The sequence below is a fragment of the Grus americana genome, chromosome 1 (assembly GCF_028858705.1).
Source record: "Grus americana isolate bGruAme1 chromosome 1, bGruAme1.mat, whole genome shotgun sequence".
In the NCBI taxonomy this organism is placed as follows: Eukaryota; Metazoa; Chordata; class Aves; order Gruiformes; family Gruidae; genus Grus; species Grus americana.
In genome coordinates, this window is record NC_072852.1 from 189,316,050 (window position 1) to 189,342,302 (window position 26,253).

Sequence of the window (26,253 nt, forward strand, 5' to 3'; positions counted from 1 at the left end):
AAATGTTGTGCCTGAAAAAATTCATACAGATTGAGAAATTTAAAAATTACAGGAATGGAACAGTAATCTATTTGTGTGTATAACAGCATCCATCCAGCAAACAGCATGCTGTGCAGTCACCAGGAACTCAAGGGCCAGTCTCCTGGGCTCTCTGCCTAGCTCTGCTTTTTCACAGTCTCGTGAAGGCACTACCTTGGGGGAGGCAAAAAACTGGTGCAGGCAATTAAGAGTAATGTAAGTAAGGGACTTCTTACACCTCGAGGAGGTCAACATCTCTGTTAAGTGAATATTTACATACCTGTCAGAGTGAGGTCTGGCTGAATGGGGCTGCTTAGGAGCAAAGGCAGATGGTAAAACAGGATTGCCCAAGAGCAGGGGTTTTCACTGAGGGTTGGCCAAGATCAAAGGAAAATGGCGCCACTGGGCTAACCAGGCTGTGGTGAGATTTTTCTGAGAGACTTGATGATTCAGCAAAATAAAATTAGTCTCTTTTTCTTGGCATGAATGCTCTTTTCAGGATGTACCTCTGCCCAAGACTGAAAGTGCTTTCATGAAGAGAAGAAATTTGAAAGGTCATCAACAATCAATCAATCAGTCAATCAGGTGGAGAATGGAGAAGACATCTGTCCCTACACAACTATGTGCCTGATATTATGGGGAATCAAGAAAGTCTCAGCAGTAGACTGAATTTACAATATACACAGTTAACAAGCAAGGAACACAAGAAATATAATAGAAGACAGGCATTTATTGTTTGCAACCCAAGGGCCTTTTCTAAAGAATGTGATAATTTCATAAGAGTAGGAAATCCCCAGTTAATACTGGCAGTAGACATATGTATTTGCTATGAATTAGATAAAAAAGAAGGAACAGCTATAACACAGACTCAGAAGGACCAGCATCCCAAGACATTGTAACATGGGCTTGCTTTACACACAGCTCCGGACAAAATGAATCCCTTGAGTAGGGAGAGTGGTGATTGGAGAGAGGCGGTTTGGCTTTGTTTGCCCCAGGGAAGGAGCTTCTCTTCCCGGCATCTCCCAGCTGCTCCCATGTTTGTGTGAATGGAGAAGGCACCGAGTTGACTGATTGCAACCAGAATGTGGTGCTGCATCTTTATTTAACATGACTATTAATGTCAAACAATCACAGTTTCTCACCCCCAATCACCTCATAATCTACTGCCTCTCTTGGCCCTGTTCCCACCGCTTTTAAACCCTTGTAATGCCATTGATTTCAATGGCGCTAATCTGAAAGGTACACACGTGGCAGACAAGAATCATTTCACTCCTGTGCTGAATGACACGGCCTGCACTTCATAGTTGGCGAATGTGTATGTTTAGCGGAACCACCACACACTTAGGATAGTAGATATTGGTATTACATTAATCTGAATTGAACATTCCAAGCAAAACTACTGCCAAAACACACGCCCATTTTGGTAGCGGCGATGGAGGGAAGCCAGCGCTCCTCCTTCCACCCCCCGCAAAGAGTTCATGCAGAGTCTTCAAAAAGTTACTGAATGCATGAAGCGGGGGAATGTCATCGTCACCTGACAGTAATGATCACATCTCATGGTAAATAATTACCAGCTCCCAATTACAAATGTGAACTTCTTAAACTGCCATAATTCATGGCAACATGCTTGCTGCCTCCAGCCATAAATCACAATTCTTGCTAGGGTGTGGGTGAAAGAGCCATCTGTGCTGATTTGCAAGCAAAGCCTCCAAAAAGCCCAATTTATCAATATTATGTTCATCTTTCCGCCCATCTCCGTTGGTTGAACAAGTGTCCTGTTCCTCCCTCCTGCAGGTCACCAGGACAGACCCTCCAACACGGATATCCGACTCCACAGCACCCGTTCCTGTTGTCTGCCTACAGCGCTGGAAGGGCTGTTTAACCCATGCACACTTGTGACCACCCATTTTAACAAGTCACTGATATACCTTGCTTGGCTTTCTGCAGCACAGCGTTTATTACGAGACCAGCAGACGTTATTCATTTTTTGCCTGGAGGTACACCCAACAACAAGGCGCCTCGGTAAGCGTGCAGAGCAGCGATACTCCTACCTTAGTGTTCACATCTCTGCCACGGTCCAAGTGACTCATATACAGTGCTACAGCTGTTTCAGCGTTCTCTTTTTTTTTTTAAAGCCAACTCTATTGGTGACTAAAGCTTATGTAAGTAATCTAAAACCTCAGTATTTACAATATAAAAGCACCACAAGAAACCCCTCTCAGACCTTAAGCTTCTGTAGGATTTAATTGGGGGGGATTTCATTTGAAAATGCAATATCCTTTCCTCCCCCACCCTCCTTCTTTCTTTCCTATGTGGAATTAAAAGAGCAGGTCTTGGATGGAAATGCACTATTTATAAAAATGAACTTACCTCATTTGTGTAAGAAAGGAAAGACTGTCAGCCTTGATTAGAAAGGCATAATTCTTAAAAGGAGTCAAGTAAGGTTTAATATTATTTTCTCTAGGCCTGAAATGATAGAAATTTTCAGAAATTGTAAATAAAAAATGAAAAAATGAATATGCAATTCAGGAAATTAATGTATCTGATAACTACTGACAGTGGTGTTTAAAAAAAAAAAAAAGAAGTCCAGAATAGCTCTTCCTGGTTAAGGGCTGGAAACCTTACAAAATGCGTAGAGGAAGCACTATCAAACTATGCTCCGTTCTGAGTGCTACTACAACTATGGCCAACTACAACTCTACGACAGTAGACTTACACTGAAGTATCGCAGTGCTGAATCAGGTCCTAAGTGTCATTCCTTTATCCGGTTATTTCATTCACCGTTTAACTCATGCTCCTTGGCAAAACAGCGAGATATGGTCCACACGAAATTGGTTTTAAAATGATTTAGTTAAACTGGCGCAAGACATGGTCACTCAGACTGATTTAAATCTGCTCTGTATCAATTTAGTTTAAGTCATTTCCTGATCAGATTAAGCTAAATCAATACAAACCAGCTTTAAATAGATTCCAGTGTTTGCACTGGCTTAACTAATTTGATTTTAAAACACACCTTTAATTAAACCAGTGCAATTATGAATGTGGAAAAGGCTTTGCAAGGCAGAACTGCTTGTCTGTGATAATTGGCTAATATTTTACTACCTTGTTGTGCTAAACGTGACCTGTAATATACAGTGAAAAAAGCAATGCTATGCCTAAGAAGTGTGACAATAGGTGAAATTTTAAAAAAATGCTATGTCTTCACTATGGCTTGGGGCAGTTGGGATGTGGGAAGATAGTTGTGGCCTGTCAAAAGACAATTGACATATTTACAATGAAGATGTGTTTTATCTATGAAATGGGCCACTGTCTAGAGAACAGATAGCTGTTGGACAAAACAGTTGTACCTGCAGTTTGAGGGTTGGTTCAACCCTCTTTTTAGTTTGTTTCCATCTTTTTGGCTTGGCTGTTCTGAATATTTCTCATTATTTTGTTAGCAAGGGAGAATTTTTTTTTTTCCTGGAAAAAGTGACCATTTTTTGCAACATGGAGAAACATTATAGGAAAACTTTACTCAAAGAAAATACATGAAACTTGCAGTTTATCCCAGGGTTAGAATTGTGACCATTCTTAGGGTTGTTGGGGTGGGGTTTATTTGCTATCTCCATGAACATTGTTGTGTATACTCTACTAGTCACATAAATTCTGTCCTTGACCCAAACTCAGGAATTTGCACAGTATTTTTGGTTAGCAGCCCAAAAGTATTAGAAACATACATAATCTCCTCTAAATAATTGATGGTCCAGATAACAAACTAGCCAGGAAGCCTATGCATCGTTATTGCCATTTAGCTAGCAGGGAACTGAAATGCAGGGAAACACAAAACTGATATCCAGCCCACCTCTCCTGTGCATCTTGCACGTCACCAAGTGGCCACACACATCTGCCTGCAACATCTGCCTGGGCTGCCGAGAGAGGTGGGAGGGAACCAAGAGGGGCAGAGATCACTTTGGTTCCTCCATCATTCTGCTGCTTCTGCAGGGACATTGAGCTCTTCCTGGGCTGATCACATCTTCTTAAGCAAGGTGTCTTCTTCCTCCTTTAAGGACTGAGAGAGCCAGCAGGAAACTTTATGTGCCTCCACATACTAAGGATGTAGATTGCCCAGTTTTGTTTTGTTGTCTTTTTTATCATGTTTGATTAGGTCAAAGCAAAATGGATGTTATGTGACTAACCAGGTGCTAATGAAAATATATCCATCCACAGTATGAAATTTAAAAGGTTTTGTTGCTGTGTCTTCAAAGTCTGTTTAAAAAAAAAAAAAAAAAGAGCCTGGCAGGCTGGCAGCAGTGCCCAAATTTAGGGATGGTGCCAACTGTTGCAGCCAGAAATGACCTGCTCCCTGTGTTACCCTGCAATGTCGCAGTGCTCTATAACAGGGGAGGATGAGACCCCTCTGCTTTGGAGAAGGAGAGGAGGGTTATCAAAGCTGTTGTCCCTGTGCTCTCCCCATCCTCTTGGGAAAGCTGGAGCAGAGAAGATGTTGCCTTAAGCACTTCCTGGGGAGTAAAGTGGAAAGGCTGCGTAGAAACCTTGCAAAGACTGTGAGGAGATGAAGCAGCTGTAGAGGACCTTGACTAACAAGTGTCATCTAAAATGGTGTAGGCATTTGGTCTCCTGCACATGTCTCCCAGCTCTGAAGGGTGAGGACGGGACGGCAGATGCAGTTCTCCATGCCAGAACAGGTCAATGAGTCCAGACCGAGCTTGGTGCTCCTTGGGCTGGTTGACTAGTAGCTAACTTAGGTATTGCTGCACAGTGCAGATACACACCTCACCCTCTGCCTGAGAAAAGTCAATAGCGCTGCATCATCCCACTTGTTGCTTGGTTTCACTGTGGAAAATGCAATTAGAAGTGTCTTCATTTACATACAACACAGATGCAAAGCAGACTTTCTTTTAAATCTGATGAGACACAGTTTGCTGTCCATAGGCCAATATCACCCAGGAAGCGCTACGCGGCAGCCTGCAGCTGTTCTCTTGTTTTAATTACTGAGATGTGTCCATGGAGCCCAAACCCCACAATGCAGTGCCCTATCGTGACTAAGGGGTGTTTCCTCTCATCGAGATGAAAAAGGGCATATTGGAACGTGAAGCCTGGAGAGTTCCCAGATGGATAATGTAGCTGTGCTAGTTAATTAATTCAAACTGCTTGGGACCCTGACAAGCTGCCAGTATGCCTAACAGGTGGAAATTGAACATGGCCTTGCTTAGGATACTTCTGTAGACCATACAAGAAGTTGAGTGTGCAGCCAGGCACATTATAACAACTTGCATCCCACCCTGTAATTTCTGGTTTTAAAACCTATATCTGGATGAGTCAGAAGCAGCACACAGATAACTCAGCTGCTAGTGCAAAGAAAACACACATCCAGGACCCCTTCTTTTACTGGGGGATTAAAGCATGCAATCGCCCATATTGGGCTGTTGTTGTTTGTGTTGTGATGGTGCCAAGATTTCCAAATGACATTTGGGGCTGAATACTGTAAGCACATTAGGCACTCTGTGAGACCCAAGCCCTGACTCCTGAAGTTGAACAGCAAAATTGGTAAAGTGTAGAAGGATGGGGTGAGAAACAGAGGCATGGAGAGATGGAGTGACTTCTGCAAGATCACGCAGTAAGCCAGTAGCACAGACAAAATTAGATTAAATTATGTCTGGTGTAAGAGGCTATTCATTCACCATTTGAGAAACAGATGTGAAACACCCTTTGATGGGACTCAGACCTGCTCACGTACACGTGTAATGAAGGGAGGCTAGAATTTTGGTCTTCAGCCAGAAATACCTCAGCAAACCAGCTGTGCTGAGACTTTTCCTGTCACAGGGCTTATGATATCATCCCTATTCAAAATTGCACAGGAGTCTGAAAGTTGGACCAAAGTTTGTCCTTGTTAGTGATGCAGAAAAAGTCTGGGTAGAACAGATGTGGAAGAAGAATCACAGGGACCAGTCTGAGGACAGGTAAACATAGTTGAACATGTAGGCAAGTGCACACACTCTTGCTTTGCTAATTGTAGGTGATCTCCTAGGGAAAGTTCATTATTCCTCAAAGGACTTGATCCTAGCCAGCACTGGAGTCTGTGCAGAGGCTCCTACAGATGTCAGTGGAGTTGGATCAGGCCTTTAGAGAGAGTTGGTGATATTCTGGTGAATAAAAAAATTCTGTGTCCAGTGCCCATAGAAAGCTGCAAAGATAATAGTGCAGTGCTCTACAGGACCGTGAGTTCACACTCACAGAGACACTCAGCTCCGCACCAGCAACACACCCACATTATTCTTGCAAACTCCTGAATGGAAACTTTCCAAAAACAATACCACAAAATACATATCTGTCCTCCTCTTTGCGATAGGCAGTGGTGTAGTTAAGGGTAGACTTGGTTAGACAGAGTATAATCACTTTTTATTTTTGGAGGCAAAAGTTTGCCTGCTTTTTGGCAGCTGTAAGTGTGGGTATGCCAGGAAAAAAAACACAACAGCCTTGTTTATCTTACATAGCTTCCAACCCTTTCACTTACTGAAACTGCCCCTGAGACGATATCCTTTATGTACACCATGGTATATGTGATAGTTCTGTGATAGAAGCCTTCATAATATCCCAACTGCTCAATAAATCAGACATTGTCTCTGCATAATTGGGATGCTAATTAAACAAAACAAAAGAAAACCAGAACTTTGCCTACAGGCTCCTTTTCTCCCCATGCAGGACCTATTCTTGCCAGTACTAAGGGTGGCTGACTCTCTCAGTTGGCTCCTGTCTGACTCGTCCCCCGCTGAAAAGCACGAAACATCATCCCTTCTCAGAAGAGTTTGTCTTCAACAGCTCCGGTTTCCAGAATTTGCAGTCACATTGATGTAGATGTACAAGTGACAAACACACTGTGGTAAGTCTTATCTGGCAGCCAGCTTGCTGAAAAGGACCAAAATGGAGCAGACAATTTGCTATATCTGCATCAGACAACTGTCCAACAGTCAAGGTTTTCACAAAGAGTTGCCCAAAGTAAGAGATTTTCGGCATGTGCAGAGGTACATGAAAAGTGGTCATTTTTCTAAAGCAGCAACCAAAAATAGTTAGGAGAGTAATGACCAATAGTAATTTATAGACAAATCTCCTAAAATATGTAAATATTGGTTCATGGGCCTTACATGCCCAATTTACGGAGCTAGTAAAGAGATTAAGATAATAATTTATTTACATTTAACTTGGGACTGCATTAAAATAGTAAGGCCTGATCTTACATCTAATGCAGTGAATGGGCAACTTTCCACTGTCATTCACAGGCTTTGGATCAAGCCACCAACTATCATTTGGCCTGTTTTACTCCAAAGACAGAAAATATCAGAGTCAAAACGATTTTGTTTTGCTTTGTCTTGTTGTGTATAGCCAGTATGGTTGCAAACTTAAGGGTAGAAAATATTTTTTCCAATAAACAACTTTTTCAGTGATTTTTTATAAAACATGTTTCTAAGATAACTTGTTTTCATTGAAATTTGAATCACCTTTATGAGACAACATGCCACTAGTGAGAGGTGCCTTACTTTTAGGTTAATGTTTCAGGAACATGGATTCCTCTCCCGCAAAGTTTCCATTGTTTATTAAGAAAAAGAAGGGCATAAGAAATAGCTAGATGTATTGTTTGAAGGTTTGCTTTTGCAAAGTTGGACAGTTTTTGCAATATTTGGCATGAGAACTTCAAACTTCATTAAGGAGCCTGTGTCAAGAATCTAAGAACCCATTGCAACCCATCGCATTGCAACGGTGTCAAGAATCTGAAGACCCGTCACCTTGAGACCCATCCCTCCTGGTGAAGAAAACTCACCACAAAGGTCCAACACCCTGTTTGAATCATATTGTTAATTTCTCAAAGTTCAGGAATGTTCTGATGAAAGATTGACTTTATTTCCTAATAAAGGAGGCCAGATTCAAAACTTGCTTGTCAACCCAGGTCCAAACTTCTCCAAAGTTTATTCTGGGGCTGAATAGTTCTGTTCCTTGAATATCTGGGAAGAGACTCAGTGGAGAATTCAAACTACAGGAGTTATATGATGACATAATGTGTTTATCTTTTGCTATTTCTTCATGTTTATTTAAAAAGCACCCATCAGGATGACTCCACACACTTGGGTAATTATTTTAAATATACACACAGCTACGGATAAAAATCCAAGATATCTTAATTTGCCCTACTGCAACAGTTCCTGTGCCAAAGCGAGAGGCTCCCTCAACTTGCCATCTTGATTCGCTCAACCTGTCATCTCCAATAAAAACCTAAGAAAATAGATGCATCTTGCCAGGATGCCCCCTGGTCAGTCAATTTGAGGTTTTCCATAGAAAGAGGGTGGAGGCTGCTCCAGAAAGGAGGACCCTGCAGAGGAAAATACCTGCTATCAGTGCCTCATTCCTAAATCAGGGATCTCTTTGCCCAGGATTGCACCTGTGGTAACATCACGTGTGGGAGGAAGATCTCCTGAATAGCCACAAGCCAAGCATACTGGCTAAACCCATCTATTCCTCTTTGACACTTTATATTCTGACTTATGTTCCAGTGGTTGTAAAATGCTAGCCTTTTGGAGCCCTTCCACACTGGAAAATTGCATCATGATAAAACACAACCCCAAGGAATCTTGGTAACTAAGACAATGCTAAACATGCTGCTAAACATTGAACACAGACAGGGACTTTTGTGTTTAACACCACATCAGCTGGTTGTGGTTAAGCCCATGGGCTGACCAGCTGCCACAATGCTAAACATGATGGTGTCTGCCTGTGCTGAATATTTAACAGTGTGTTAGCAGCCTGAACTCTCAAGGGTCTTTTTTCTTGCATGATCTGGTTTTCTAGCACAGGCAAACATTATACTGATATATGTGACTGTTGTGAGGTACCAGATTAACCAGATTGGAACAGTATACATGGTACTCTGATTTATGTCAAGGACTTCACTCTCTTAGTTGAGCTCCTGACTAGGGCAATTGCAAACACCATGTTAGTTCATGCCTTGCCTTTGTTCCTGCACAAAGTGTCTCTGACCCCAGCACAGCTGGATTCTTATTGCACTGGACTGATGGTGCAAATAGCAGACACATGGCACCCTGACAAACCATGGTTTTTTTACAGAGGTCTTATCCTAGCACAGGAGAAAGGGGAGACAAATGTTTGAAAGGTATTTATGTACCAGCAAGATGGTGAGGAAAGAAATGACAAGCATCTGCTTTCCTTCACGTGATTGGGCATGATGTATTGGAAGTACTCTCAGCTCTGTAATGTAAAAGGATAACACAAAGTTAACTCTACTAATGGATCAGTTCCAGAACTATTTCAGCCCCAAGAAATATGTGACATTTGGATGTCTTTTTTTATTTATTACCAGATATCAGACTTCTGCAGAAACAATAGATTAGTATGTGAACGGTCTAAAAATTAAGGCCAAGTTTGTGAGTTTGTGCAGCTTGATGCATGACAAACTCCCCACAAGACTATTAGGATGACCAGATACTTGGCTTTTGAAAGGGAAAATAAAAGTATATAACAAGTGAAATCAGTGCTTTCCCTGAAAACGAGGGAAAAAACCCAACCCAACAAATGACACACATGGCTTAAAGGTAGGAAATGGAAACCTAGGTAAGTAGTATTAAAATAGTGTATGGTCTGAGAGATGGTCAGCTCTTATTGCAGCTTTTCCATAAGCACAAAGGCTGTTTTGGGTTTTTCTTCTCACTTTAGCTGCTGATTTCCCAGTCACTGAAATTATAGCTTCAGCTGCACTACTTAAAATTTCAAAGTTGTTGGAACTTAATATTTTGAGGTTTCTTTCTACCTGTCAAATTTTACTGAAATTAATCAGTGTCTTCTATTACATGGCAGAAAAGATGAAAATAATAAAGAAAATGTTAACTTTGTCTTTCCTAAGAAACTGGGTTAAAATGAATGTGTTACATTTTAGTTAAGGACAATTTTTTTCTTTTTTCTGTAGTCCTTGATTTTTTTTTACATTTTTTTTATCGTTTCTATAAGAAGGGAAAAGCGGTCAGTAAAGGAGCTGCTATTAGTAGCGTGGGTCCAAACAGAAGAGAGAAATTTAGAAGATACAAAGGATGAGTTTGAGGCTATGAAAATAGCATTCAAAAGAGAGAATGGGCATACCTGAGCTTTTCATGCAAGCATGGGGGTCCTCAAGGAGGAAAGGGAGTATGCACAGGCTGTGGAAGGGGAGGGTGATCTCTGCTACTCAGTGGGCTGAAGAGGGGTGAGATGGGAGTACAGAGGACTGTAACAACACTAAACCCTATGTGGCATCCTTCTCCTAATTCCATTTTCACTTCTTTGAAAACCCTAAACCTGGACAGAGATCCTTCTAAGTGAAATAATATCGATGCTGAGGATCTGGTTTTGTACATAGCCACGACAGTTTAAACAGCGGCTTACATCAAGTGAACTTTCCTCCAGATAGGGCTATTGGCTATGGGGAGGATGAAGAAGGTCCAGACTGTAGAAATTCTGCACAGAGGAAAGGCTGAGAGAATGAAGAGGGCACGGGGAGGGAAACGGGTCTGTTCTTGCCAGCTAGCATGAGGGAGCAGCAAGATGTCAGTGAGGCAATATCAGAGATGGGAACCTGAGCCGAGAGGAATTGGTTTGGGGAAGAGAAGATTTAGAAGTCATCAGCATAAAGATGATAAAAGAGGTGTTGTGACACAATGGGGTGTCCCACAGGGAAAGTGCATTAGAGAGAGAGGGTACTGGGCATGCCAGCTGGGACAGGAAGTGGGTGGAAGAAAGAAGATTATAGAAGCTGCTGAGGAGCTGGAACAGCTTGAACAGGAAGGAAAGGAAAAAGAAAGAAAGGACGGTCATATCCGTAAGCAGAATAGCTGAAGGGTATGGATCCATGGATGGTCTTCAACAGAGTTTGACTCCAGCTGAGAGTTTCCAGTGACAGGGAGTGAGCTGCAGAAGTAACAGGCGCAATGCTCAGGTCAGGTTGCAAGCTACAGAAAAGGATCTGAATATTCTGACTTTGGGATAATTCAGAAATTAATGAGTGTACGAAGCACTGGTAAAGTTTGAAGGTGGGATATAATGAGCAAAAGGGATATTTCATTCTCAGTGCATATCCACAGCTTTTACTATGCCAAAGAAACACTGTACAGAGTAGTGAGGTTGCGGAAACCATCTCCTTCATGTCCTTAGCAACTCGCAAATCTATTGCCCGGTCCCAAGGTCCTTTATCAAAAGGAAAGCAAGACTGCTGATGGACTGCTGTTGTCAATGCCAATTTGCCTCATCCTGGTAAGAATTTAGACATTGCCATGTCTAAATCAAGGGCTTCCTAGCTCTTGCTGGAACCCAAAAGTGCTTTGGTCAAAAGATGAACAGAGGCTAAGCTGGAGTTTAAGTGAGATTAATTTGGGCCAAAGAGATCATGGTATGATGCTGTCTGAATTTCCCCTTAAAAGCAGCCATCAATAGATCTAGTTCTGTATCCCTGGTCCACCAGTGTTCTGAAGGAGAAGGAGGTAGGTGTTCCCCAAGATGAAGAAGAAGTGGCAACAACAACCAGCCTGCTTTCTGGACCCTAGAGTATGTGGTAGGGGGAGATGGTTATTTATTATCTGTATTGCTGTAGTCCTTGGGATCATTTACACTCACAGTTGTATTTTGATTTTGGAAAAGGAAAAACTGTTGTGCATAAAGAGGCTGTGTTACCTGGGCTTTGCAAGAAATGCACCCTAAACACTCAGGATTTTCTGCCTGCAAAGGCATAAGACTGTGAAAACCATTCTTGTCTAGCCCCAAAGTTATCCTGTCTAATGGGATAGCAGAGTAAGCAAGCAGAACTGTTGAAGGATTTACTTGCTGAGCCAAAAAAGCCTGTAAGTAGTTATCCAGTGTTTAGCCTTGCTGAACTTTCATAACACTGCCATTGATAACCAAGTGGGACCTGCACAGCACAAGCTCATGGAAAAAAAGACTTGTCCTTTCTCAATTATAAGAAACCTCTTAAGCACCAAGTGGTGAAAGATGTCAAAGTTAAGACGCCAGTAAAAAGAGACAGCTGAAGGCAAAGCCATTGCCATTTTCTTTGACAGAAATGTAGTAAAACTACAAATGGGGTGGTCTGGTAGCATGTGCAGTAGGAGTTATATCGTGCTCCTGAAACGTGAATCTGGGGCACAAGACTGCAGAAAACACAGAGAAGGTCACTGCCATGGCGGAAAGCTTTTTTGTTCAAGCATTTGGGTGACAGTGTAAGCACATTGTGAGTAAGAGGCTACAGGAAGGTTAAATCAAGGGTGTTTATGCTTTTATTTGTAAGTCTAAAACCAAGGCACTTTTTTTTTTTTATATGCAGTCTCTTTTTTAACTTGACTCCTGGTATTCAAAGACTCATAGAGCTTGGCCCTTCTTTGTTGGATGAAAACTGGGCTTGGAGTAGGTTTTAAAAGACTTTTCATTTGGTGACTCTGCTGTAAAACTAAAGCAAGCTATCACTCAAGACCAATTTTTATGAGTTTTTTTCCCCACAACGGAATGGATTCAGGTAAATATATATCTAATTAGATGACCAATACCCAAACATTTAGGCAGTTATCTTCCAGGGATATGAAACACAGTTGGAAATGATCAGGTTTTAAAATTTTCTGTGACTATTCCAGATTTATGACTAGTGAGAACCTAATTAGATTACTCCCTCTCTTCAGGAGTCGATGAACATCCCCAGTTATCAAGATATATGTGGTCTGACTCACCAGAGCAGGATGGCCAAATTTCTGAGCTGCATACCAAAATACATAAACAGCTGAGAGCTATCAGTCGTCCCATCTGTCAGAGGGCTGTGGGAAGGAAAGACCCGGGAGCAGGAGCTTCACAGAGGTCCCGCCACCACACTGCCCACTGCTCGGGGCTGGGCATGCGGCGGACATCCCAGGTTACCAGTGGTGTTGGCCAGAGCTGTCCACCTTGCCCACCTCCTCTCCCAGCTGGAAAAGCAAATTCCCCAGCAGCCTTGGTGCCCCACCAGCCTCAGTCGCTGGTCACTTGACATAACCTCAGGGGAAGAGCTGCACTTAAGCTCTTTGTATAGGTTAAAAGCAACAAGATTCCCCTTCATCTCCTAGTGTGAACTATCATTAATAGCTCAGGGTAGTTAATATGACAGGTTATGGCACATGAGAGCTTTATGCTGCCATCCTACACTGGATTACGTAGCCCAAAAGTAAAGGCAAAAATACAGAATTTATGTAGATTTGGCTCTAAGAACATAAATTTCCAGTGTATCAGAGAGGGGGGGAGAAGAAGCCAGTGGCAATTCTGACTGTAGAGCAGCAGTCCTCAAGCAGGCTTTCTGCTGATTGATGCGGACAGTATGGTGTGGTGCCAACTGGGCTGAACTGCTTCAAGATCCAGAGAGGCTAGCGTAGCACCTTGCTGGGCACCTCCTCAACCACAGGGCTCTTCACACAATCTGCATGACCACCTTGCTGTAACCAGGTACAAACTGCTCAGGATGCCTTCTGATTGCTATTGGAGTCCTTGCTTGCTACTGAAAGGGTTGGTTTTCTGTTTTGCATGCAACTATACAACTCAGCCAGCAAGCAGTCTGAGAGGCTGTGTTCATGCCACATAGATGTACAAATCCAGCCCTCCCCTTGACAAAGTGCAGTTTGTTGTGCTGGCGATGAAGGTCACAAGCAGCAAAAATCTGCAGTGCTACATCTAAACGCTTCATTTCCAGGCATGCACACAAAGCAAGTTCCCACTGTTCATCTTGATAGGTGGTTTCTGTCTGAAATGCTACATTTGTGCATGGATCTGTAATAATGCAGAGTTGCTATGGACTTTCTAACAGTTGCCAGGTCTGCTGAAGAACAGTGAGAAGATTACATTTTCCTCTGAATTCAGTAGAGGTCTCCAAACAGTACTCGTGTGAGTATAAGGAGAGTCAAGCCCAGGAAGCCTGTAATTATCAGTTAAATAAATAATTTAATTAATACAAACTCTGGGATAGATCCCAGTCTGACTTGGCAGTTTTATTCTGTTTCGGGGAGGTATAAAACAGTGCCAAAGCCCCCAGATCTAGCCTTTAGGGATTCTTCTTTTCTAAGAAAGTCTAGGTGTCATGCAGAGGGGAGGACCTAGTCCTGCAGGTTAGCAAAATGCTTCAGAAACAAATAAGAACCGACCCAACTGAATCTTTTTTCCCCTTTTAGTTTCTCAAAAGCTCGGCTCTGTTCCTCACCCCAATCTCCCATCATTTTTTTTCATCTTTACATACCTCTAAATTTCCTGCCTTTTGGCTGGGACTAAGCACGCAAGAGCCAAATACTGTTATGCTGTTTTTGTGTTGGTTCCAGCCCAATTGGAAGCAGGAAATACTAAAATTCTCCTGGGTAATCCTCTTCTCTGGAGACTTCTAGTCCAATTTTGCAGATTCATGAGTGTTACGTGCCTTAGGCAAAGTTCAGAGATGCAACCAAAGGCAATTGCTACAGATACGTAGACATGAGACACACAGGGAAGGCAGTGAGTTCTGTATGCCTGTAACATCCCTTGCTATCCAGATGCTTGCACCATACTACTGCAGAGTCTGTTCAGAGCTGAGTCCTAAATCATACTGGTTCTGCACACCTCCAGGACTTGGTCTGCACTACTTATTGTCTAAGGGTTCAAGTTCAGGGTGAAGCCATCAGAAGAGCCATTTCAGGACCTGAAAACAGAAAAGAATAAAGTGAGCAGACTGCATCATCCTCACTTCAGTTCTCATCTTTGTTCCTAGAACTTCTCCTTTTTTGTGACGTAGGTGATGCTGTGTTGCATTATACCTGCCTGCCAGTAATGCTGCGTGATCAACTTGCCCAGCATGGCACAAGCGGCTGGAGACACTGTTGGTACTGTACACGGTGGCAGTGTTAAGAATTCAGGATTCGGTCACTGTATGAAGGGTCGACTGGGCAAAAACCTCCAACTGCCCTGCACCCAAGCAGCATTTGCATTAGCTGTAGTGGGGACAGGACATGCAAACACTGCTGGAGCCCCTCTGGACCTCTTCTGCCAGCTTCTTTCTTCTGGGGTTGGACAGCAAATTTAAACTGGTTTGTTCTGGGAAGACCACTCATAGATGACAGTCCTGCAAATACAGTTCCTCTCCACAGTGAACTTGAGCTCAGATCTGTTGATGGCAAGCATGTTTAGAGCACCTACCATGCAATGGCACTACTATGTAATGGAAATTTCTACTGGCAGTGAAAAAATAAAATCCTTCTGAGAAAGGAGAAAAAAAAAAAAAGACTGAGAATAATCTTGGGAGCTGTTGGAGGAATGGTAAGGGATGAGTGCTGAGTTGTCCTCATATCAATGTGATTTTTATCACTAGTGCACAAATAATCCCACATGATACCCCTGTCCTCACTGTGTGCTCGGCAAACAGCATGGACATACAAAGATTTATGAACATCAGCCACTGTCAGAGAACCAGGGAGATTTGCTTCATGAGGCCTGTTTCTGGGGGGGGGGAAAAACCTGAGCATGTGCTTCTTTGCCTGCTCTGGAGCTGATCAGAAGATACTTATTTAATAAGACTATTATTTTGTATTGTTTGCATGACATTAGCGCAACATTAGTGCCCATTGAAACTGGAGATCCATTTTAAGTGGCACTGTACCCAAGCACAGTGAGAGACAGTAGTCACTATGCTTATCAGCTGAACAGACAAGATGTGGTATGTCCCCTTTCCAAATGGGGAATTGATACACATAAGCGATGAAGTAATCTACCCCACAGATATTCAATATACAAACACAAGCATGACAGCCAGCTGCAATACTGAACCATGGTAAGAGGTTTAACAACACAGAAAACAATAGGCATTGTATACTGTAGGCTTATAAAATAGGACTGGATGAAAAAAAGGTTCTTTTCTCCCCTGAGAAATGACAGATTTTTGTCAAAAATAATTTGGCTGAAAACTGGAATATGTGCTGATTGGAATATCTTTTGTTTGGTAGCCTTCATTTATTTTAAGGCAAAATGCAAAAGCAGACACTTCTTATGGAGAATTTGTCTTAAACCAAAAAAGAAGAACAATTTTCAATGAAAATATGCTTTGATGAAAAATTTGCAGCCAGCTCTGATGCAAAGTACCTTATGGTAGGTGCTTCCTTTCTGTTTGTTCTTGCATCCAGCTCTGCAATTCTACGCTGTGTTGGCCTTTACTCGAATACCACCTTCTGCTCCTAATATACTGCTGCCAGCTCCAGCAGCTTGAGCATAAATCTTCCTAAATTTGAGTGTTGGAGTGTTGTAAGGGAGGAGGAGAAGGAGATGGAGAAGGGAGAGACTAGCTGGGGACAAGGGGGAATTAAAATCTCAGTTTTAAAAGACAGGTGTCGAGCTTTGGTTAACAAATAAGAGGAAGTGAAGTTTTAGCTGTTGCAGTCGTGGAGAAAAGCTAGGAAATGTGAAGCTCGCAGGCTTAAAAACCACTCAGCATGGACAAAGATTCCCAATTTTCTGCTTTGTTTGTAATGCTGGGGGTTGAGGGCCTTGACCTGGCCAGGTGCACCACAGCTTGCCATGGGCATTCGGGGCTTCTGCCAGCACTCCTGTCCTGGTTGGTGCCTGCTCCATGGTGGCCCAAGGGCGCTGCCGCCAGCCAGCTGTCCCTGCTCATGCACAGCCTCCACACACCTCCGAAACCAGGGCCACACACCAGCCCTGGGGAGGAGGAGGAAGGAGCAACTGGTTCATCCTGCTGCGGAAGCTGACTTGAGGCCCTTCAGAGGACTTTTGCAGACCTCTGGCTGCAGAGGTGGAAAGTCCATAAGAAGAAGTAAGAAGGGCCTTGCAAGGACCATGTATGGACTTTTGTCTGGAGCAGCTCTGTTGCAGTAACACGGGTTGCAAGCAACGCACCCAGCAATTGAATCCCCACCTTTTTTTTTGGACTATTAGGGATACTTATATCCATATGGTACAGGGCTACTTGTATCCAAATACTGCATGCTAGTTTTGCGAACCCTAAATGCCGTTTTCCTCTTCCAGAATGAGCCATCTTTGCAAATACTCTTTCTGCCTGTCTCTCCCTTCTGTTTGAAAAGCAGAGTTCATTTTCTCCCCCTGAAACTTCCTCTACAGTGATAACACAAGAAAGATTGCTTTTGCTTGTCTGACGTTAGTCATTTCCCTACTCTGAACCGTGAACTTGAACCACACTGGTCTCTTACTGGCAGTTATGGGAGGCTTTTGGTGCAGGACTAATTGCCATTAGTCTAAACAATATGTTGAATAATCTCAACAGCTTTCAGCATGTTCATTGCATGGGGACATGGGTGCTAGGGAGGGGGTTTGGTGCAGTTTTCTGCTCCCTGGGCTGCCTGTGAGGTGCTGGGGGAAGACCGAGGTGGACTTCAGCTGGCGAAGTAATAACTCTGGGGACAGCTGGCAGGAACAGAAGCAGGACAGAAGTAAGAGGGCAGAGGGGGGTTGTGAAGTTAAGTGGAACTGAATAAGCAGAGATTATTTATTGCAGGAAAACAAGAGCTTGCTCAGAGGGTCCAAGCAAGGCACTTCCCAGCAAAGCTGCGGGGAAAGGCTGAGAAATGCTGCATGGGAAACGTGCACCTCCAAGGACCAGACCCATCAGGAAGGCTGTTATGAACTTCTGGGAGTGCAGGGGAATATGCTTTTCCCTAAATTTCATTACAGAGGTAGTAAAAGTAGTGTGGAGTCGTGTCTGGCATCTATATTTATCCTAGTCTGAAACAGCGCTTCTGTGAACAAATTCACGTGCCTCAACATGCTTAAAATGGTGGAAGATTGTCATGGTTTAAACTTTTTCATACCAGTGGTTTGACCCCTAGGCCTAGGTACGTGACACTAGACCCCACCTACAATGCTGCTGAAAAATTTTTCCTCTGTCGAAAAATGGTATAATTTAATTCTCAGGAACTACTGAGCTACTATCATATGTATCACGATATGTAGACCAAATGCTCTTTATCAAAATAATTTCACAAATTCTAGCACGTTAGGAGGATATTTAAATCAAAGCTAATACCAGATGTTCTGTGACATAAACACCATAAAAAATACATTCAGATATTTTTCTCTTCTTTGCCTGTTACTTTGTGTGAGAAGTATACCATGGAGTAATGAAAAGGTTATGCCAAGCGTTTAAGAGAAAATTCACAGCTTCAAATACTATATAAAAATGGAAACATAAACACAGTTTTTAGAAGGCCATGTCTCCAGGGGGCAGACTGGGTGGCCCTAATGGTAAGAGATGCCTCATCGCACAGGGTATCTTTCACATACAGTTACTTGGAGGACAACACACATTGTTTGTAAATTAATTCCGTAGCAGAAAATGGGTTGAAAGGGTGAAAGCCACAAAAATGCAGGGAAAAATTTTTGCAGATCTGCCCATATCTTTTGAAGTAAAATCAGTTGAATAGCTATGGTAGCATGGAGACTTGTTTGGGTGGAAAAGACCAGCACATATATATTAATGGAAATTCTTAGCATCTCTGGCTCTGCATCGTTTGTTTGTTTTACGCTGGTTTTTATTTTTCCAGTTTCCAGCACTGAGTTGTATAAAGACCCTTCTCTTCTCCTCACTGGAGCATTGGGTGAGTGAAGAATATGCCATTGGGATAGGATGCTCTGTAACGTGAGAGATTAGCATGTACCCTACTCACAATGAACACGATACGTATTCCCTGCATGAATGCTTCTAAGCAGCTATTGAAAATTAGCTACAGTGATTCTCAGAAAGGAGGAAAACTATTTTTATAAGGTTTGATGTCAGACATCACTTGTCTGTTGTGAAGGAATTTATTTTGGAACAGTTATCTTAGGTCATAAGTTATTCTCGACATGAATGCACTCCTGCAAAGGTTGTAAGTACAACCTCCTTGAATGATTTGCAAAACTGTCTGTGTTCTGGATTGCCATTTAAGTTAGTGGGTACTTGATGCTCGAAAGGACTATATATGGAACTGGAACATGTGTGAGCAACCAATAAAGATACACTTAACATTGAATCCCACTGAACTGGCCTCATTGAAATGGTCACTAAGCCAAGACCATCTGTGTATCACTTATTAGGTGGTGGGAGAGCTTGAAGCATTTTTATTAAGTGTTTATCAAAGCATGATACAGACCATCTGCATCATGTTATCACCTATTCTCCATTTGTGACCAAAAAGGTATACCTAATACCAAATGTCTCTTTTTTTTTTCTTTCAATAATTTTAGGATGGCTAACATTTATGTTTCTTCCGATCTCAGAGAGATGCTTTTTTGTATACTTTTTCCAACTGCAAGTATGTTTCTCAAGTTCATATTCATCAGCAGGTGATAAAAACAGTAGGTACTTTCTCAGCTTATTTAGCTTGTGGAGATAATTCTAAGTACCCACACAGAAGCTTTATTTTTGTCCTTACTATTTTGTTTTGCAAAAGCTACCATACAAGCATTACCTTACATTCAGGAGAGTGTGCACATACACACACTCACACACACACACAAATCCCTGTCCAAACCATGCTGGTTACAATTAAAATGTAAATAAGTCTTTGAGCATGGAATCCCCCAACTCTGCATTACTCTGTACTACAAAAGTAGCAGATGAGTCAGGTTTCCCAGTAAACAGGACCAGAAAGCAACACAGGTGAGGAAAAGCAGCAGCCACAATGAGACTTGTGACAAGACCATCGTTATCTTTTTTGTCTGTCAAGCATGTGTTAATGAAGGGTACCTCAGTTACTGAGTTATAACTTAAGGGACCAGAGGTGAATCGGAGGGACTACAACCTCTTTCCACATAAACAGGGGACTTTGAGCATTTTCTGATCTGTAAATTCACTAAAATGCTCTAGCAGGGAGTTAAAGTTTCATGTACTGCATCATCAGAAGAAAAGCTGCCACTGGCTGGTGAATCCAGGGGGATCCTCCTTCTTGGAGCTCATGACCCTTTCATGGCTGTCCAATGCATCACACATCTGGGACACCAGGGCCTGAGACTTCTGTACATGTAAAAGGATACCAGTTAGGGCTGTTTGAGAAACTGGGTTTTCAATTGATCACCAAGGTCTCTCTAGAAGAATAAAATCAGGTAGCATAGCTGGTTTAGCTTCACCTGGCATTTTCACCCAGTTTTCCCATTTTTTTTCTGAAGTAAAAACCTGAATGCGGTTTGGACTGAGTGGAATATCTCATATCAGAAGAAATTACATTTTCCCCTTTCTGATACTAATGAGCAAATCAAAGGAGAAAAAATACTAGATGTGGAAACCAGCCTGGGAAACAGGGGAAATGCGCCTCTTTTATCCAATGGCCATGGCATGCACCCACCCCCAGTCCTTTTCTACTGAGAATCTTCAGTGCACATCTTGACTTTCCCATGCTGTGCCCTCACCACTGTGTGACACAGGTGTGACACAGAGCATCTCCTGCTGGCACCAGTCTCCTCCACACAGTGCCATGGGGACTAGAACACATCTATGGCCCCTGCTACGTGGGTCATTTGGTTTCTCTACCCCACTCCACCAAGCATTTGGCCATTTACGTATGGCAGAACAGCATCAAGAACAGAGATTGAGATTGACCCACAACCCCAGGAAGATGCATGGGATCTGTCCAAGGCATACACAAGGAACACACAAGTAAGGAGCTCAGTGAATAGAATTTTGATGCTAAATTGCTCCTGAATAAAATTGTATAGCTCCTGCTGCAGTATTATACCAAATCTTTCAAGTACATAGGCGTAGCAAGACTTTGAAGGTAACCCTGGAGTTGATTCATATTTTGAACCCATGACAACCCAAGAACTGAGGCAAAAGAAATTATTAGACTGGTAGAAAAGGGGAACATGGAAACTCTAAGTATGGTGGCTGGCAAACATTTTTTTAAATGCTGGTGGGAGGCGTTTCGGGGAAAATAGTGAGGCTGGGGTGAAGATGTTTATTGAGTGACACCTGAGACAACAGCTGTACATGACAGTTGTGATAATTTTAGATGGGAAGAGAAGAAACCTGAGAGAAGGGAATGGGTGGAGAAGGAGGATTTACAGAAACCCTCTGCTATTTCAAGTGAGAGTTTAGACTTGGAGGGCATACCTATTCCTCAGCATTCCTGAGTTATGTCTCCAATGTATGCATGCATTAGATTTGCCAGTCTGTCCCTTGTTGCCTGAAGCTCTCACCTATGGTTAATAATCATTATGCAGTGTTTTAAAAAGTAGGAGTAAAGAGTTCATACTCAAACTAAAGTGAAAAATAACCTGAATTCCTACTTTCCTTACAAAAGAAGTGCAGAGAATTGTATTCATTATAAAAACTAAATGGAAGGCTGCAAGCCTCAACAGGCAAGGTCTGGTTTGTGCGCAGAAACTGTCCGTGTTTTGCTGAAGCTGTCTTTTAAACCAGTTTAATTAAAACAAGTTGCTTCTGTCCATTCTGGTCAAGCAGTTTGTCTGGTGTAGCTCCAGCCATTAAAGAATCAGCTGCAGCGAAGTCAGCGTCAAATCGCTCGCAAACCGAAGTCAGAGGCGATCCAAGTTAAGGAAATTATTTTTAAAACACGCCCTTGGTTAAGTGGCGCATGTCAGTATCGATAATGCCTAGCTGCCGGCTGCCCGCGCTGCTCTTCCCTGCCTGCAGCTGGTGGCACGGCTCTGACCTGGGGCGATTGCTGGGAGCTGCGCTCCTCCCGATGATTTGGGTGCTAACGAAGGCAGCGGGGAGCAGCAGGCAGACCTCATGGGGTCTGAACTCAGCGCTTCGGCGGCAAAGCGAACGAGGTGCTCATTTTGAATAAATTGGCTTTAAATCCCGTTTATTTTTGACCCTTGCTTTCTCTTAATAGCTTGCAACTCCGTTCAGGATCTGAGACTCCTGTGGAAAGTGGTGCTGTGGGGGAGGTTTCTGCATTTATCAGCCTGTTTTACAATCTTTTGCCTCGCTTCTAAGGCAGACAGATTGATGGAATAACTACTGTATGGCGGTGCCACGGTTGTAGAAGTGCACGTTCTGTTACATTTTGGTGTGGTTTTGTTTTCACACACTGGCTATTTTTTTGTTGAAGTAACTCTTTTTTTCCTAATACCTCCAGCCACAAAGTAGTTTCATCTCAGCAGATGTCTTAAGCATAGTTCAGCTGCATCAGCAGATATTCCGGCGATGGTATTGCTCCCCTGTGACTCTCAACAGGGATTTTACTTTATTTTTTTTTATTTAAGTGCTGGCAACATGGTTTATTTATAACAAGGAACATATTTCAAGAGCATTTTCTATATCCATATCTATTTCTTCAATCTTTATCTCAGTAAATAGAACTTTGTGTTCACATTCAGATTTTTCTTTTTCTTCCCCTCCCTGTACTTTCTGCTCTTCAAACAGCAGCATGGCTAAGAAACATTTGGTGAAAGTGCTGTTTGACCAGTATTATAGTCTAGAGCAGACTCAGCGGCACTATGCAAACATTTTCTTTACAGCATTAGTTCTTTCACCTACCAGATATATCAAGCTAAAAGTTCGTAACACTGCTTTTTTCCCTCATGTGTGTTTCAATCTTTCTGACATCTGGAAAAAGTGGTTTTTGACTTGGTCCTTCCTGCATAACTTCTTTTTAAACTCGATTCACAAAAAAGATATAGTGTTTGCCTAGGGTTCGGGTGATTAAGACCATTTCTCCTTTTGCCTGGCAGCGCTACAACTCTTTGGTAGAAGGAGCCCCAAAAGAACTGCTCTGGGAATTGTCACGTTTTATGATGTATGAGCTTCTTTTTCTTTTTGATTTTACCACAAGAAAAGAAGGAGCAGTCTCCCATCTGCACGGATCTCCTCAGCCCTGCTGAAGGTCGAGGCTTGGAGCTGGTTAACCATTAAAATGAAAGGCCTAAATCCTGCAGAGTCCTCTCAAGGAAAGCTCCTGTCTCTTTGGTAGGTGCTTTGCTTGATTAAACATGGAGGGCCAAACCCTTAACAGATGAATAAATAGGCTTTGTTGGAGGATGGGCCCTACTCCACGGATGGAGCTGGGACAGGGTCCTTCCCCTGAAAGTGGGACCAGAGCACTGCTAATGCAACCGCTGGGGTGCGGTAACAGCTGGCACCTTTTTATCTCCTTTTAAAGGCAGATTTTTTTTTTTAAAAGTCAGTGATTCTCACACTTGCAGACCCACTGGCTGACCCCCATCCCCATTTCCTCCACGTGCCACTCCTGAGCAGAAGCAGGGCAAGGGCCAGTCACTTCTGTGCTCCCAGAAGACCGACTAGTCTTCACTATAAATTCAGATCCAGAAGAGCCATTTACATCATCAGTCAGGGAATTAGGGTAGGACGTTGTGCTGGAAGTTTCCACTGGCATGAAATTATCAGGGTGGAAGACTTCCAGCTCCTCCACCTTAACCATAGGCAAAGGGGATGATGATTGAGCTAAATGAAATTTGTCTGTAGGGTAAGCTGTCTTCGAAGTGAGATCTGGTGGGATCCTGCCTATTGATAGCTGCTGAATGGTGGCTCCATATTTCCAGTCCCTTTGACTACGGGAAGTGATTGCCCATGGTGCTAAACTGTTAGCAGAGTCCTTAGCATGGGTTTGGTTTAGATCAACTGTCACCCTGTGTTCCTGGCTGGTGGGTCCAGAGTTAGCACGGGGGGAAGAAACTCCAAATAAGCAGTTTAGTGGTGGCCATCCCATTTTGGAGAGTAAGTGAAGTTAGTAATACAGATGTGGGTTGTTGGCAGCCTGCTGCCCTCAGGGCCAGAGATTGGTCCTTGGCATGTTAAATTTACTACTATATTTACTAGTATAGACTTCAGTGCCCCTTACTATTTCTGTTGTGGACATAGAAAAACATGAAAGAAGCAGCTATGAATGTCCCAGAAATCTGCTTCAAAGTCTTCCTCACTATCCATGGCTTGAAGGAATACTCATTTACTCAAGATGGGACTGTTTTAAGATGCTAGTCAAAAGAATAATGTTTTTCTCTTCCTGCTCTCAGCACTAGATCCTGTCATGATTAATAAAGCCATTTAAAGAACATTTTCCATTTCTGTTGTCCAGCTGCCCTACCTTGCCCTGACCTCAAATTAGTTAAATGAAATGGTGACCTTCCTGAATGTGCCTTCTCTTTCCATGCTGTAATCCCAGGCTCTGTTTTGCCTGACTTAAAACATTGTTAAAAGGATTAATTGTCCATCTCCAGCTCTGCTTTCACACCATCCGATGGCAGCCCTGCTTTATCACCCCTGTAATTCACGACTGTCTTGTATTTTCACAGGAGCACCGCTGAGGATGGTACAAATGAAAAGAAGAAAGAACTTCTCCCTGTTTTCCATAATCACAAAATATGGTCTGACCACTCAGCTGCAAAAATATTCAGAGCAGGGCTGTTGAGCCCTGTTTTCATTCCTGGTAGTGTTACCTGTGCAATTAAGAAATAATCAAACCTCTTTCCTTCATGCACATTTCTAAAATATCTGGGACAAATCTGTTTATAAATAGTACCGAACCGTGCATTACTTTACTTTATCCACCCTTTGTAACCTCCTTACGATCACGAGGACGGTTTGTTGGAGTAAAGGTGTGTTACATGATCTCTTAACTGGTGATTTGGGTCACAGAGGTAGAAAGGATAGGGATTGCAGCTGTTGCATTTCCGTAGCGAGGGACATATTCCTATCCTGACTCCCAGCGCTGTGCTCAGAGCCTCAGGGCTGCCTGCGTGCGGGCTCTGCTCCGGCTGTCGGCACACGCCTCCTGCCCTTGCGCTATCGTGACTCTTCTGGGAAGGATTGTACGTGCCTTCAAGCCTTTCCAGCCTTTCCAGTGAGAAACCCTGGAGCTGCCTGCACCGCAGGTAGAGTTGCCCTTGGGTGGCACTGTAAACCCTGGCCAGAGATTAAGTGCCTCCCAGGGAGTAACAGTGGGATTTCTGCAGCCTGGCAGGTTAGGTGTTGCTCCAGGTGGGTGATGAGAGCTCCTGGCTGCCTCAGCCTCACACCTACCCTTCAGGTCAGTCAGGGCAGCAGTGCAGGTGGAGCCATTTGGGATGTCAAGATCACGGTGTTTACTTCACCAGACTGAAGCCATGAGACTCTTAGCAATGGTGACAACTGAGCTGGAGATGGCAGCAGACCCTTATCATGAAAAAGGAGGCCTATGGTTTCAAACTGTCTTTTTAAATTGTTTGTTTCCCGAATGTCCAAGGTGTCTTTTCTGAATGGAGGCACTGTTGTCTCAGATCCCCTTCCTGCCATCTTGATCGTATAGATCTAACACCCAAAGCCACGTCCATGACAACCTACGCATAGAAAGCCTCCTCTGGCCCCTTGAAACTCTCTGGAGTCTCAGAGTGTCTGTGTCAGCCTCCTCCTCCTTGGGCACCCTGTGCTTCATAGTGTCTGGAGCCTGTTGAACTTTGGGGGAGATCAGCACCTCTACCTTGTCACAGGAGTCCATCAGAGAAACAATCCACTTTTCTTGTTCTTCTGAAAATGGGGGCAAATTTGTGTTGTTAATATTTCACCAAGTACTGGTAGAATTGCCACCTACCTGCATGCCTCAGACATATGGGTTATGCCCAAATTGAGATGGCTATATATTTTTGCATGTTGAAACTGGCAATCCTATTCCCCCATTTCTAAACTTGGTCAGCAACTTCCCATTAAATATCTGTGTTTCACTTTCATTTGGTTCTCTTCTCCCTTTATCTTGTTTCCCCTTCACTCTGGGACAAGTTCAGCTCTGACAGATGCAAGTTTAACTCCTTTGAATTAAGAAGAGCCACATTTATTTTCATTTTCCCTTTGCTGGACTCTCCCATCTTTCACTTAGAAATTTATCATCAGATAATGCTCTCCATAAAATGATATAAATGCAGGATAATTCCAGAAACAGAAGTTTCTCCAATTATTAAAACAATTTGGCCTCCTAATGTGTCCGAATGTGTATGCAGTGGGAGAGGGGAAATCTAATGCAGTGGCATGTTACACCACAGTAACAAAGAATTTCAGCAGGTTGTATAATACAGTATTTCTACTCTTTCCCCTACCATCCTTGCAAAGATGTGGTATTCATTTAAAAATTATATTTAGCAACAAAATCCAGACCAATTAAACAAGGCTCAGCAGTGTCTGTCTAAGATCACAACTGAAAGTTACTTTTTAGTTCTTTTAACTGAGAAGGCTTTAAAGCACAATAGCTGTTTGCAGAAAAAAGAAAAAAAAAATTAAAA

At 42.8% G+C, this 26,253-nt stretch overlaps 1 long non-coding RNA gene across 2 annotated transcripts; it reads left to right on the top strand.

Annotated features, from left to right (window-relative positions):
* The first annotated feature begins 1,779 nt into the window (after window positions 1-1,779).
* On the top strand, window positions 1,780-25,270 carry LOC129214759 (uncharacterized). 2 transcript variants are annotated; one of them, XR_008579801.1, is made up of 4 exons: window positions 1,780-2,040; window positions 6,721-6,898; window positions 22,821-22,954; window positions 24,298-25,270. It is a non-coding gene; the product is annotated as an uncharacterized LOC129214759 (long non-coding RNA). The 2 variants fall into 2 exon arrangements; XR_008579799.1 differs by having other exon boundaries at window positions 2,029-2,180.
* The last annotated feature ends 983 nt before the right edge of the window (window positions 25,271-26,253 follow it).